The sequence below is a fragment of the Apodemus sylvaticus genome, chromosome 4 (genome assembly GCF_947179515.1).
Source record: "Apodemus sylvaticus chromosome 4, mApoSyl1.1, whole genome shotgun sequence".
Lineage (NCBI taxonomy): Eukaryota > Metazoa > Chordata > Mammalia > Rodentia > Muridae > Apodemus > Apodemus sylvaticus.
This window is the reverse complement of record NC_067475.1, coordinates 100,926,871-100,938,459: the sequence shown is the minus strand read 5'-3', so window position 1 is coordinate 100,938,459 and position 11,589 is coordinate 100,926,871. Positions and strand designations below refer to the sequence as shown.

Sequence of the window (11,589 nt, the reverse complement as noted above, 5' to 3'; positions counted from 1 at the left end):
TTTCTAAAATGACTAACTTGTATCTAGTGGACATAGAATTAGCTAAGGCAATGTTCTCTTTAGATATAATTCCTCACAGCTAAAAAGTATTGAAAATCTATTTAGCTTACATTTATTTATTTATTATTTATTTACTTATTTAATTTATTGAGACTGGGTCTCACATGTAGCTCTGATTGGCTTGGAACTCACTATGTAGACCAATCTGGCCTCAAACTCACAGCGATTTGCCACCCTCCACATCCTGAGAGCTGTAATTAAAGGCACATGCCAGCATGCTGGCTTGGTTAGAAAAAAAAGAAAAAAACCAAAAAAACCACCCAACAACAGCCATACACAGTACACCCCAACAACACCATACACAGTACACCATTCTTACGTACAGCCCCCCCCCCCACGTGGACTTTTCACCATCATTCATTCGTGAGATCATTGGGCATAAGGCTCTTTACTAGAGCTGGTGGCTGTCTTGCTCAGTGACAAGTGAACCTGTGTGCCTGCCGGTCAATAGCCCAGAGACTGGGACCTATGATGAGTGTCTGTGGACTCATTAGACAACCTGAAAGCGCCAAGATTCCTTGAGAGGATGGATGGACTTTGAACCTCATTATGTAGGTGAGGTTGGCTGATTCATTTAGTTGGAGAAAGAGCAGTGCAAGAGAGAGCAGGAGAGGCAAGCTAGCCTGCTAGGTTGTGGAAACAGTAGAAGCTGCGTAGGAGGGTTTGTTGGAAGGGTTGGTGCAAGGCAGACGGCTAAGGCCTCTTCTCCACGTTCATCACTGGGGTCTTTGGCTTAGGGAAGAATTTTATGTTGGGGATTGGCAAGACTTACTTTGCACTTTAGAACAACTGGAAGCAGTAGGAAGGGAATGAATTGTAGTTAGAGGAAATGGATATGGAGGCAGGGAATGGTTAGTAGATGGTAACAGGATGCTGGAGAGATAGTATATGAACTTCAGCTGCAGCAGGATGGAACAGAGAGACAGAGTCGGTGATGGTTGGAAGCTCCAATTCAATTACGGCCATTCAGGGAGGTGCAGTGAGAAACAGGCTCAAATGAAGGTTGCCTTCTAGATTTCTGGCTTGGATGGAAGGTGCTGCCCATTGACCAATGAGATCAAAGGACAGGGCTACAGTTCAGGAGGCAAAGGAGTTCAGCGCTGGTTCTGTGAAACTTGGAGTAAGTACCCAAGGCACTTAGTTTTTGAGTGGACATGGGTGGGAAAGGTTCCTAGTGGGACAAGGTTTAGGTTTGGCCGCATCAGGGAGGCAGGGAACCGATCCTGTAAGAGGTCAAGATGCAGAGCTAATGCAAGACTGTGAGGGGTGAGAACGTCACAGTGCTAAGGGCACACCCTCTCCCTCTTGCAGGACGTTGGAAAATAGGAAGCAGAGCAATCTACAGAAGCCAAACGAGCTAGCTGAAGGGGTTAGGTAGGGAGAAACAATGTGCTGATGTCGAACATGGGATGATAGGGTTTGTTCTTTGTAACTGGAAGGTCATAAGTGTGCTGTTGAAGCAGCTGGGGACTGGGTGGGGGCAGCAGGGGTGGGGTGGGCATGGGGAAGCAGCCACAGCCAGGGAGAATGATTTAGATTATGAAATCAGGGTAGAATTGCAAAAGGGACTGTAGCCTACCCTTGAAAAAACCAAAGCCCAGGCTATAAAAGGGAGGCCATAAAGAGCCTTCAAGCGCAGCTGCATGGTCGGATGGGTAACGCTTTATGAAGATCTCTTTCCTAACGCGTTCTTCTACTTGCAGAGTGGAGCATTCTCAGACTCCTCGATTCTTCAATTTTCTTGAAATGGCACATTTTGCTTTGTGTTTGTGATTTAAGCACTATAAAAATGTCCAGCTACAGCTTGCTTCGAGAACGTAAGTTCTGCTTCTTCATGCACATTTCTTCACGAAGCCATTCCCTTTGAAGTACTTTGATACATTAACAGCAACAAGTCCATAACAAACCCAAAAGCTCGGAAATTGAAATCCTCGTGAGTCTTAGCTTGTTTATAGGAAAGTAAAAGATAATGAGAATACACAAGTTTATAAGCCCAGGTTATGCTTAATTGCAAGGGATTTTTTCCCCCAAGAATTTCCACTTTTTACTGTCTTTGGAAGATAGAATACAAAGGGAAAGTGAAAATTCATGCAGGTGGTTCGTATTCTGGATTTTGTAACATTGAAATTGGTGGGTGTTATTAAAAAATGGGATACAGAGCTAAACAAAGAATTTTCACCTGAAGAACTTCCAGATGGTTGATCTTAAAAAATGTTCAACATCATTAGTCATTAGGGAAATGCAAATCAAAACAACCCTGAGATTTCACCTCACACCAGTCAGAATGGCTAAGATCAAAAACTCAGGAGAAAACAGGTGATGGTGAGGATGTGGAGAAAGAGGAACACTCCTCCACTGCTGGTGGGGTTGCAAATTGGTACAACCACTCTGGAAATCAGCTTGGCGGGTCCTCAGAAAACTGGGCACCTCACTTCCGGAGGACCCCGCTATACCACTCCTGGGCATATATCCAGAGGATTCCCCAGCATGTAATAAGGATACATGCTCCACTATGTTCATAGCAGCCTTATTTATAATAGCCAGAAGCTGGAAAGAACCCAGGAATCCCTCAATGGAGGAATGGATACAAAAAATGTGGTATGTATACTCAATGGAGTACTATTCAGCCATTAGAAACCATGAATTCATGAAATTCTTAGACGAATGGATGGAGCTGGAGAACATCATCCTAAGTGAGGCAACCCAGTCTCAAAAGATCAATCATGGTATGCACTCACTGATAAACGGATATTAGCCTAGAAACTTGGAATACCCAAAACATAATCCACATATTAAATGATGTCCAAGAAGAAGAGAGGAGTGGCCCCTGGTTCTGGAAAGGCTTGGTGCAGTAGTGCAGGGCAAAACCAGAACAGGGAAGTGGGAAGGGGGAATGGGGGAACAGGGGGAAGGAAGAGGGCTAATGGGACTTTCGGGGAGTGGGGAGCCAGGAAAGGGGAAATCATTTAAAATGTAAATAAAAAATATATCGAATAATAATAAAAAAGAAACCAAAAAAAATTGGTGGGTGTTACAGTTTGAATCTGAAGTGTGTCTCCTAGGGGCCAATGCCATGACTGTTGGGTCCCCAGCTGCTGTGTTACTTTGAGAGTTCTGAAAACTTTGAGGGGGGGGCGATCTAGCTGGAGGAAGAAGGGCAGAGGGTGGGGCAGGAGGAGGGGCGTGGCTGATGGAGGCTCTGCTATCCCTGATGACTTTGGCTTCCACCTTTGCTTCTCCTCTCTGCTTCTTGTTGGACTGTGATGTGAACTGCTGTGCTCCAGTGTGTCCTCCCCATCGTGAGGAATTGAACCTTCTAGAACCCAAGTCAAAGGGAATCCTTTATCCTTTTAATTTCCCTAACATAATATTTTTATTGATAATTTGGGAATTTCACATCATGCACCTCAATCACACTCACTTACCAGGTCTCTGCTGTTCCTCATCCTGTTGACCTCCCTCCCTCCTCCCAAAAAAAGAAAGCAGGAAAAAAATAGGCGAGGACCAATAGCTGAGGTTGTCCTCTGATCTCCACATATGCACATGTGTGCCATAACATACAAGTACATGGCTGTGCGTGCACACACCCCCACACACCCACGCACACATGCACATGCACGTGTGTTCGAGCATACAATTTAAGTGTGAGGTGACGGCAGTGAGATATAGCCCCGTTGGTATAATGCTTGCCTAAGAAGCACAAAGCCATGGATTTTATTCTCAGAACTGCACTGAGCACTGTGGGGCAGGCCTGTAATTTCAGCAATTGGGCACAAGAGGAGTGGGAGTTCAAAGTCACCCTTGGCTACATTAACTTTAAGGCCAGCCAGGAGTACATGAGACCCTGCCTCTAAGGAAAACAAAACAAAACAAAACAAAACAAAACAAAACAAAACAAAACACAGAGGAGGAGGAGGAAGAGGAGGAGGAAGAGGAGGAGGAGGGAGAGGAGGAAGAGGAGGAGGTGGTGGTGTAGCAGTGGCAGAAGCAACAGCAGCAGCAGAAGAAGAAGAGGAGGAGGAGGAGGAGAAGAAAAGGAGGAAGAGGAAGAGGAGGAGGAAGAGGAGGAGGAGGAAGAGGAAGAGGAAAAGGAGGAGGAAGAGGAGGAAGAAGAGGAGGAGGAAGAGGAGGAGGAAGAGGAGGAAGAGGAGGAGGAGGAGGAGGAGGAGAAGCAGCAGCAGCAGCACTTTCCTACACCTCAGCTGCCCCCATTTCCAGTCCCCTCCACAGATCTCCCTTCCACAGATCTCCCTTCCACAGATCTCCCCTCTACAGATCTCCCCTCCACAGACCTCCCGTCCACAGATCTCCCCTCCACAGATCTCCCCTCCACAGATCTCCCCTCCACAGACCTCCCCTCCACAGATCTCCCCTCCACAGATCTCCCCTCCACCTGTGCCCATGGTCCCCAGGCTGGCCTACCAGCCTCACATGCTCTTTTTCTCGCCTCTTCAACTACAGCACTAACAGGGGGCTTCCTTCCTCCCTTCCATTCTCCTGAGCCCAGTATCTCCTACTCTATATCCAGAGAGAACCTTCTCCAAACCTCTAAGTTTTCTGTTCCCACAGACCATGGACTCCGGGTCCTCCAGCCCCCCGGAGGCTCTTGACAGCTGACTCCAACCTTGGGGCTGATGCAGGATCCTTTCTTGGCTTGGGTCTCTTTACTTCCCTCACGACTCTGTTTTCAATCCACAGACACAGCAACATAGCAGCACTACAACCAGAGCAGGAGGAAGCAGGGGTGGGAAGGCTGAAAACGAAGAGGAGGAGGAAGATGGAAATGCTGAGTATCAGAAGGCCATGGCAGGGGTCTAAGACTCGGACCACGGGCAGGACTGAGGTGGCATTCATCACATTACAAGACTTTTAATACACTAGGAAGAATGAAACTAAGTAAACCAGTGGGAAGGGAGACGTAGCAAAATGACTCAGCTTCAAGCATCAAAGGAATGATAAATTGCGGACTGGAGATATGGCTTGCTTGGTAGGCTATTTGCCTAGTATGCATGACAGCCCCCAGCACCACCCATACGGGGTACACTGTACCCCATAATCCTAGCAGTGGCATTTAGGAGGTAGAGGCAGGAAGATCAGAGGCTCAAGCACACCCCAGCTGTGCTTTCTACCTTATTTTTCACATGCCATTTGTTGCTGTGTATGAGAGGCCCTCTGGTCTTTGATCTCAGGGGATTCCCTGCCTACCATTTCACCACGGGTGTGCTGGGATTAGAGCTGTGTGCTAATGCCTTTCCATAGCTTTGGAAATCTGAATTCAGGCTGTCGCCACTTCTGCCGCAGTGCTTGACCAACTGAGGCATATCCAAAGCCCCTTGGAAATACTTTTTTTTTTTTTTTAAACGAAGGTAGAGGTGCTATGTATGATGGCTTTGAAGGGAAGGAAAACCAATTTAAGGGACCCGGTAGGTCTCTGTCTGTGACATTTTCATTTCACTTAAGGTCTGGGGCTGCTGGGCTGATTGTCATCAGATGGCCCTGCTCAGGTGCAGCCAGCGGTCCTCCATGCCTTGAGGAGGGAGGCCTCTGCTGGCTTTGGGAGGCTCCAGGGCTGCATTTCACACTGCCCTTCCAGCCAGGTCTCCAGCTCCTTCCTGTTAGAAGCCAACTGATGGTCTCCTATGAATTCACCCATAATGATGCCACTTCCTGTTTTCTTTGCTGCTTGGAAAAGTATTTGGACCTGAATCACACTGAGTTTTCTGCTCTGCATAGTCCCTGCTGGGCTCCTCTCAGGCGAGTGCTCCCACTGCTCCCTGAAAACCTGGCAGCGTGGGTCTCTGTTTGACTATGAGCAGCTGACAGGGCTTCCTTCCATTGTTAATTAGTGTTCACTCATTACTTGTATGCTTTTAAATTTTATTTCTCCTAAGGCCTATGACCTCCTGAAGGGCTGCGGTCATGATTAGCCATCTTGGTGACCATAGTCATTTTTATCCATTATGGGTTTTTTGAACATAATACTTGCTGACCTTCAATTTTATTTTTTTAACCTGTCCAAACAACCAGAAAGTCTTCTGAAGATGCTGAGGAGCTGAGGTCTAATGGATTTGAGGGTCCCAGCTTTTCCTTCAGAGGTGGGCCTTCTCGAAAGGGACATTTGGTCTTTTTTGGTTTCCTTGTGTAAGGAGTTTTCCCTAATCCTAAAGGATGTGTAGTATCCTCCTGTGTTATAGGAGCCACAGTTTCCTTCACAATGGGAATACACTGGCTTGATTCTAGTATCTGGAGATATGATTCCTGGAAAACCAGGGATGTGGTATCAACTAAGTTAGACATTTTTCATCCTAGGTTTTCACAACAAGGAAGATTAATACAGCTGCTTACACTTTTGTATTAAGTAGGTAAAGAAACTCTGCAGAATCAAAATCAGCTTTATATGTGTCAGAGAGACCATTGCAAACACGTGGGCTAACGGGGGGGAGGGGGGAAGAACTAATGTCAGGAAAGCATTGTTAGGAAAACATTGTCTGGGAGTGTGACATACTCTTGAGTTGAAGGCGCTGTGTGCTGAGGATTCTAGAGGAAGTTCTTTTCCACTTTAAGCATCAAAAGGAGGGGTTTGGCGGTGGATAGTAGGATAGTATGACATGGGATGGCTCCAAACTTCCACTGGGGACCTGGTGCTTGAATTCTGCAGTGATGTGGCTGTGTACTAAAATGTGGGTGGTGAAAATCAGAACTGGTAAGCTGGCTGATTCTTCCTTATGTACTGTGCAAAGAAACTACTAATGAGATGAGGGGATGGAGGGGGTGGGGGAGAGAGAGAGAAAGAGAGGGGGGAGGGGAGGGAGAGGGGGGAATGTGCAAACAAACAGTGTGAAGTCCCCTCTGCTCTTGTAGAAACATTTACATGGAGACAGCTGACCTGCTAATTAGAAAGCATCCTTACCTGTTCCTTAGACCAATTATCCTGAAGAATTCTTCTAAGCAGCACTTGGTTCTGAGCTAATTATTGTGTGGCCTTGGAAGCAAGACTCTGTACTTTCAGAATGAAACTTTATAATTTAGACACAAACATGGTTTATACTGACATTTCCCGTAATTAACATGGTCCTGTACGGGTGTGTGGGGGAGGCTTGGCTCTTAGGAAAAGGATTTGTTCATCTCTTCCTGGGAGATTATAATGAAGTAGTAGATGATTGCTTAGATCAGAAAGGTCCTTGGGGGGACTGTATTGTCTAAAAGAAGAGGGCTGTGTATGTGTGTGTGTGTGTTGTTGTTGTTGTTGTTGTTATCATGAATGGAAACATCATGCTTAAATAAAAAGAAGAGAAATGGTCATTCAGGGAGATACTTGACACCCTATCTACCATTTTATCTAGTAGAATTTTTCCCAAGTGTGGCACTGTTAAGACATGTAGTAAGAGAGCCCAAAGGTAGATGCTGTGATCTGTCAATAGCCAGCCGGAAATGGGCCAGATGGCCTTTGGGGACAGGCTGTGTGGCTGAGCATTTGGGCACTCCAAGGCTTGGCATGCAGGGTCACAGGTTTCACGGGCCTCTGCCTTGCTTGAAGTGTCCCTTCCATTGTGATCAGGGCAGCTGTTCTCCAGATAGATGAACTTGCCAATAGCCTAACGTGCTGTGCCTGGCTTTCCTTACTGTGAACAGGTGACAACAGCACCCACTTCTAAGGGGCTGCTGTGAAGTGTGGGTGTATTGCTGTCACACAGTAGGAGCTTCATTCACTCCTCTCTGGGGGCTGAAACAGAGGCCTCTGAGGTGCTAACTTTTGACCTGAGACCAGAATGACAAGATATCAATGTCACTTCACTTTTGGCTTGGTGACTCCCCCTGTAGTCTTATTTCTTGCCATTTCTGTAAAATCCTTTTTACTAGGTCCCCGGTTGGAAGGCTCCAGCCCCTCTCCCACTAACGAGCCCCAGGTCCATGTCCAGCTCTTCCCTTCGAGACTTCATCCTGGCAGTGCCTGGCTCTGCCTGGCTCTAGGTGCACCTTCCACACCAGTGGGGTGCTCACCCACCTTGTTTTGTCTCAGCTTCTGGAGGAGCTGGGTTCTGTTATTGCCCTGTGACAAGAAGTACAGGACCGGGTTGAGGCAGCTGCTCACGCTTACCAGAGGCCTACACATCTTGTAGGCCATGCTGGCTGCCGACATGAGCTGGCAGTCCTGTGACTTCAGGAAGCAGATGACCAAGTAGAAGGATCGGGCAATGTGAAAGGGCACGAAACAGAGTGTGAAGAGGCTACACACCAGCAGGATGGTCCGAATAGACTTGACACGGGCTGTGTGGCCTGTCGTTGGGAGTTCCTTCACTGGATTTGTCAGGCTCTTGACCATCAGAGAGTAGCACCCAAGAATGACCAAGGAGGGGAAGACAAACCCAGATAACGTCAGTACCACGCTGTAGGCAAAGAAATGATCAAAATTCTCGGGGCTGGCTGTGTCATAGCAGATCACCTGGCCATTTACATAGTCTGTGTGGGAGAAGACCAGAGTCGGTAGCAACTGGAGAACTACCAGGGTCCAGGTGGCCGCAGCTGCTTTCCAGGCGTGCCGGTGACTCCGGTAGGACAGTGAGCTCAGGGGGTGGCACACTCCTAGAAAGCGGTGTATAGAGATGCAGGTCAGCAGAAGGATGCTGCTGTAGAGGTTGGCATAGAACAGGAAACGGACCAGCCTGCACGGCATCTCCCCAAAGAGCCAGGTGTCGCCCACTGCGTATGTGATGATGAGTAAGGGCAGGCTCAGCATATAAAGCATGTCGGCCACCATCAGGTTCACCAGGTAGATGGTGGCACAGCTCCAGGGCCTGGTTTGGCGCCAGGAGAGCCACAAGACAGCCCCGTTGAGGGGCATCCCTAGCATGAAGATGAGACTGTAGGTTAGTGATAGGTAGACTCTCTTGTAGCTCTCTGAGAAGTGGCAGGTGCCATGATCCTTTGAGACATTCACATCTAGCTTCTCCATCTCCAAAGAGGCTTCCTTGAAGATGGCCTCGACTTCTTCTGCTTCTCCTGAAAGGAAATAAAATGCACAGCATTAGGACCTCAGCTGCATGTTAGCCTGTCCTGACCTGGCATCCAGCTTTTCTCCTCATCCTGGAGTCCTTATTTGAGCACAAGCATATCGAGGTGGGAAAAAATGAGTTAAACCAGATCTTTAAACTCTCAGACTCTCCGAGCTCAGTGGTCCTACCTTGACTTGTCTGCTCTCTGCTGTTGGGAGATTTGTATCATGGTGACTAGAAGGCAGCACTGTCATTTAAATGGGACATAGAAAGCTGCCAGTTTCATGACACTCCCAACCCTTGTAGAACCCTTTGCATAGATCCAGGAACTCTCCTAGGGGAGTCACTCCAGCTGAGAGGATGATACACCCAGAGGTGACCTGATACTGCCCATAATCCGGTGCTAGCCTCATATACCATTGTGAAGGAGAAAGTGACTGGGATTTCAGGGTTAGGGAAAACACAGGTTTTGCCTACATGCTCTGTGGAAGGATTTTGATTTGTATCTCTTTCAGGATCTATTAACTGCTTATTTGAATACTGAGGACAATTTGCTTATTAGCTATCTCAACCTCCTGAACACTTAAGAAAACAATTTTGAGCTATGAAGCCAGGTGTAGTTTCTCCCTGTTGCTATCCATGCGGACAAAGTATGTCCAGAGGCTGGGCTCCAGTAGCAACAGAGGCTGTGTGGGGAGCCTGAAGGTTCTGTCACTTTAGGTAAGTCAGTGAGTGTGTCGTCAGCCAATTAGCATGGAACCGAGGGGCTTGAAAGATGTATAATTCCAGGACTTAACACTAGGCATGTAACATTTAGAAAGACAGTTAAAAATAAGGAGTTGGGTAAAGCCAATGTGGTGGTGTGATACACTTGTGCTCACACTACAAGGAAGGCCAAGGAGAGAAGATTAGTTAGACCCAAGAGTCTGAGACCCAAGTGAGCAATGCAGCGAGACCTTGTTTCCAAACAAACAAAACCAAACAACACTGAACAATAAAACATAGCAAGGGAGATAAACTGAAGGTGTCTAATTTGGGGCTCAATTGACTGCTGACTCCTGTCTACAGAGCTTTATTCAGAAGAGGACTTATGGAACATATGGGGGGGAGAATGGGAAAGGGGAAGGCTTCTAGAATGTAAACAAAGAATATAGAAAATAAATTAAAAAAATTAAAAAAATTAAGAAAACAACAGAGCCTCTGCTGAATAAAAGCTAAGTGGGTAAAGTGCCTGCTGCGCATGTGTGGGGACCCGGCTTTGACTCCTAGACCTCTCATCTACCACAAGCCGGGCCAGGTGACATACACTCATAATAGACCCAGAGTGGGGGACGTGGAGACAGGAGGATCCCTGGGCTGGCAAGCCAGGCTAGACTACTCGATGAGTTCCTACCCAGGTGAAGATCTCATCTCCATAAAAATAAGGTAGAATGTCACCTAAAGTATGGTACTCAAGTAAATGTCTGGCCTCCAAACATACACAATGTATGCATTTGCACCTGTACAGCCACACAGACATGCACCTACACACATACACACATACATACAGATACATACATGTACATATACACATATGCACATACACACATATACACTCATACACAAACACACACATATGCACCTGCACACAGACATGTACCTGCACACATACACACACACAGATATACACAATGCGTGCATGCACTCACACCCTCATGAACGCACACATACACACACATGTACATACATACTCACATACACTCACATAAACACAGACACACATGTACTTGCACATGTACACCCACACGTACACATACATACATGCATGCATACATACATAGACACACATACATACACACATGTACACATGCACACATGTGCTCACAGACACAGCTCTTACTCTCCAGGATCTTGTGCCTTAGCGGGGAAGTTAGATATAGGTACAGCTAATTGTATTTTGTCACAAAAGCAGGAGAGAATGTCAGGATACAGTCACTGAGGGGACCAAGTGAAGGTTTCTTAAAATAGGCAGCAGCTGAGCTTCCAGGAGAGGAAGTCACAGGGGCCTGCTGGGCAGAAGGGGAGCTGCAGGGGGACAGGGTGAGGGACATTCGGAAGAGGTGGTAAGCGCAGAGGGGCCACGTGACTGAAGATGGCAGAGTCAGTCTGGGAGGAAGGACATTCCTAAGCATGGATGTGATGTAATAAGTCTGGTGACAGTTCATCTCGGGCGTGCATCTGACTGAGTAGGAAACCCCAGAGAGACCACAGAACATGATTGTTTTGCCTGTGAGAGTGCTTCAAGAGGATTCTGCCATTTAAATCTGATTAAGGACGATCCTCCCTTACCCAATACGGCACCATCCAATTGGTTGAGGGCCCAGACTGGAAGACAAGGCCGAGGAAAGGTAAATCCACCCTCCTCACCGGAGCTGGAAGCCCCATCTTCTGGACTTAAACATCAGAGCTCTAGACTTTCTGGCCTTTAGACTCTAGGACATTCTTTACGGGCTCGCAGTTCTCAGATGTTTGCTCTCAGAATCCCTGCTCCCCAACT

The 11,589-nt window shown here is 47.2% G+C and overlaps 1 pseudogene; it reads right to left on the bottom strand.

Annotated features, from left to right (window-relative positions):
• Window positions 1-7,996: 7,996 nt before the first annotated feature.
• Window positions 7,997-9,086, bottom strand: LOC127683671 (P2Y purinoceptor 3-like; annotated as a pseudogene).
• Between the last annotated feature and the right edge of the window lie 2,503 nt (window positions 9,087-11,589).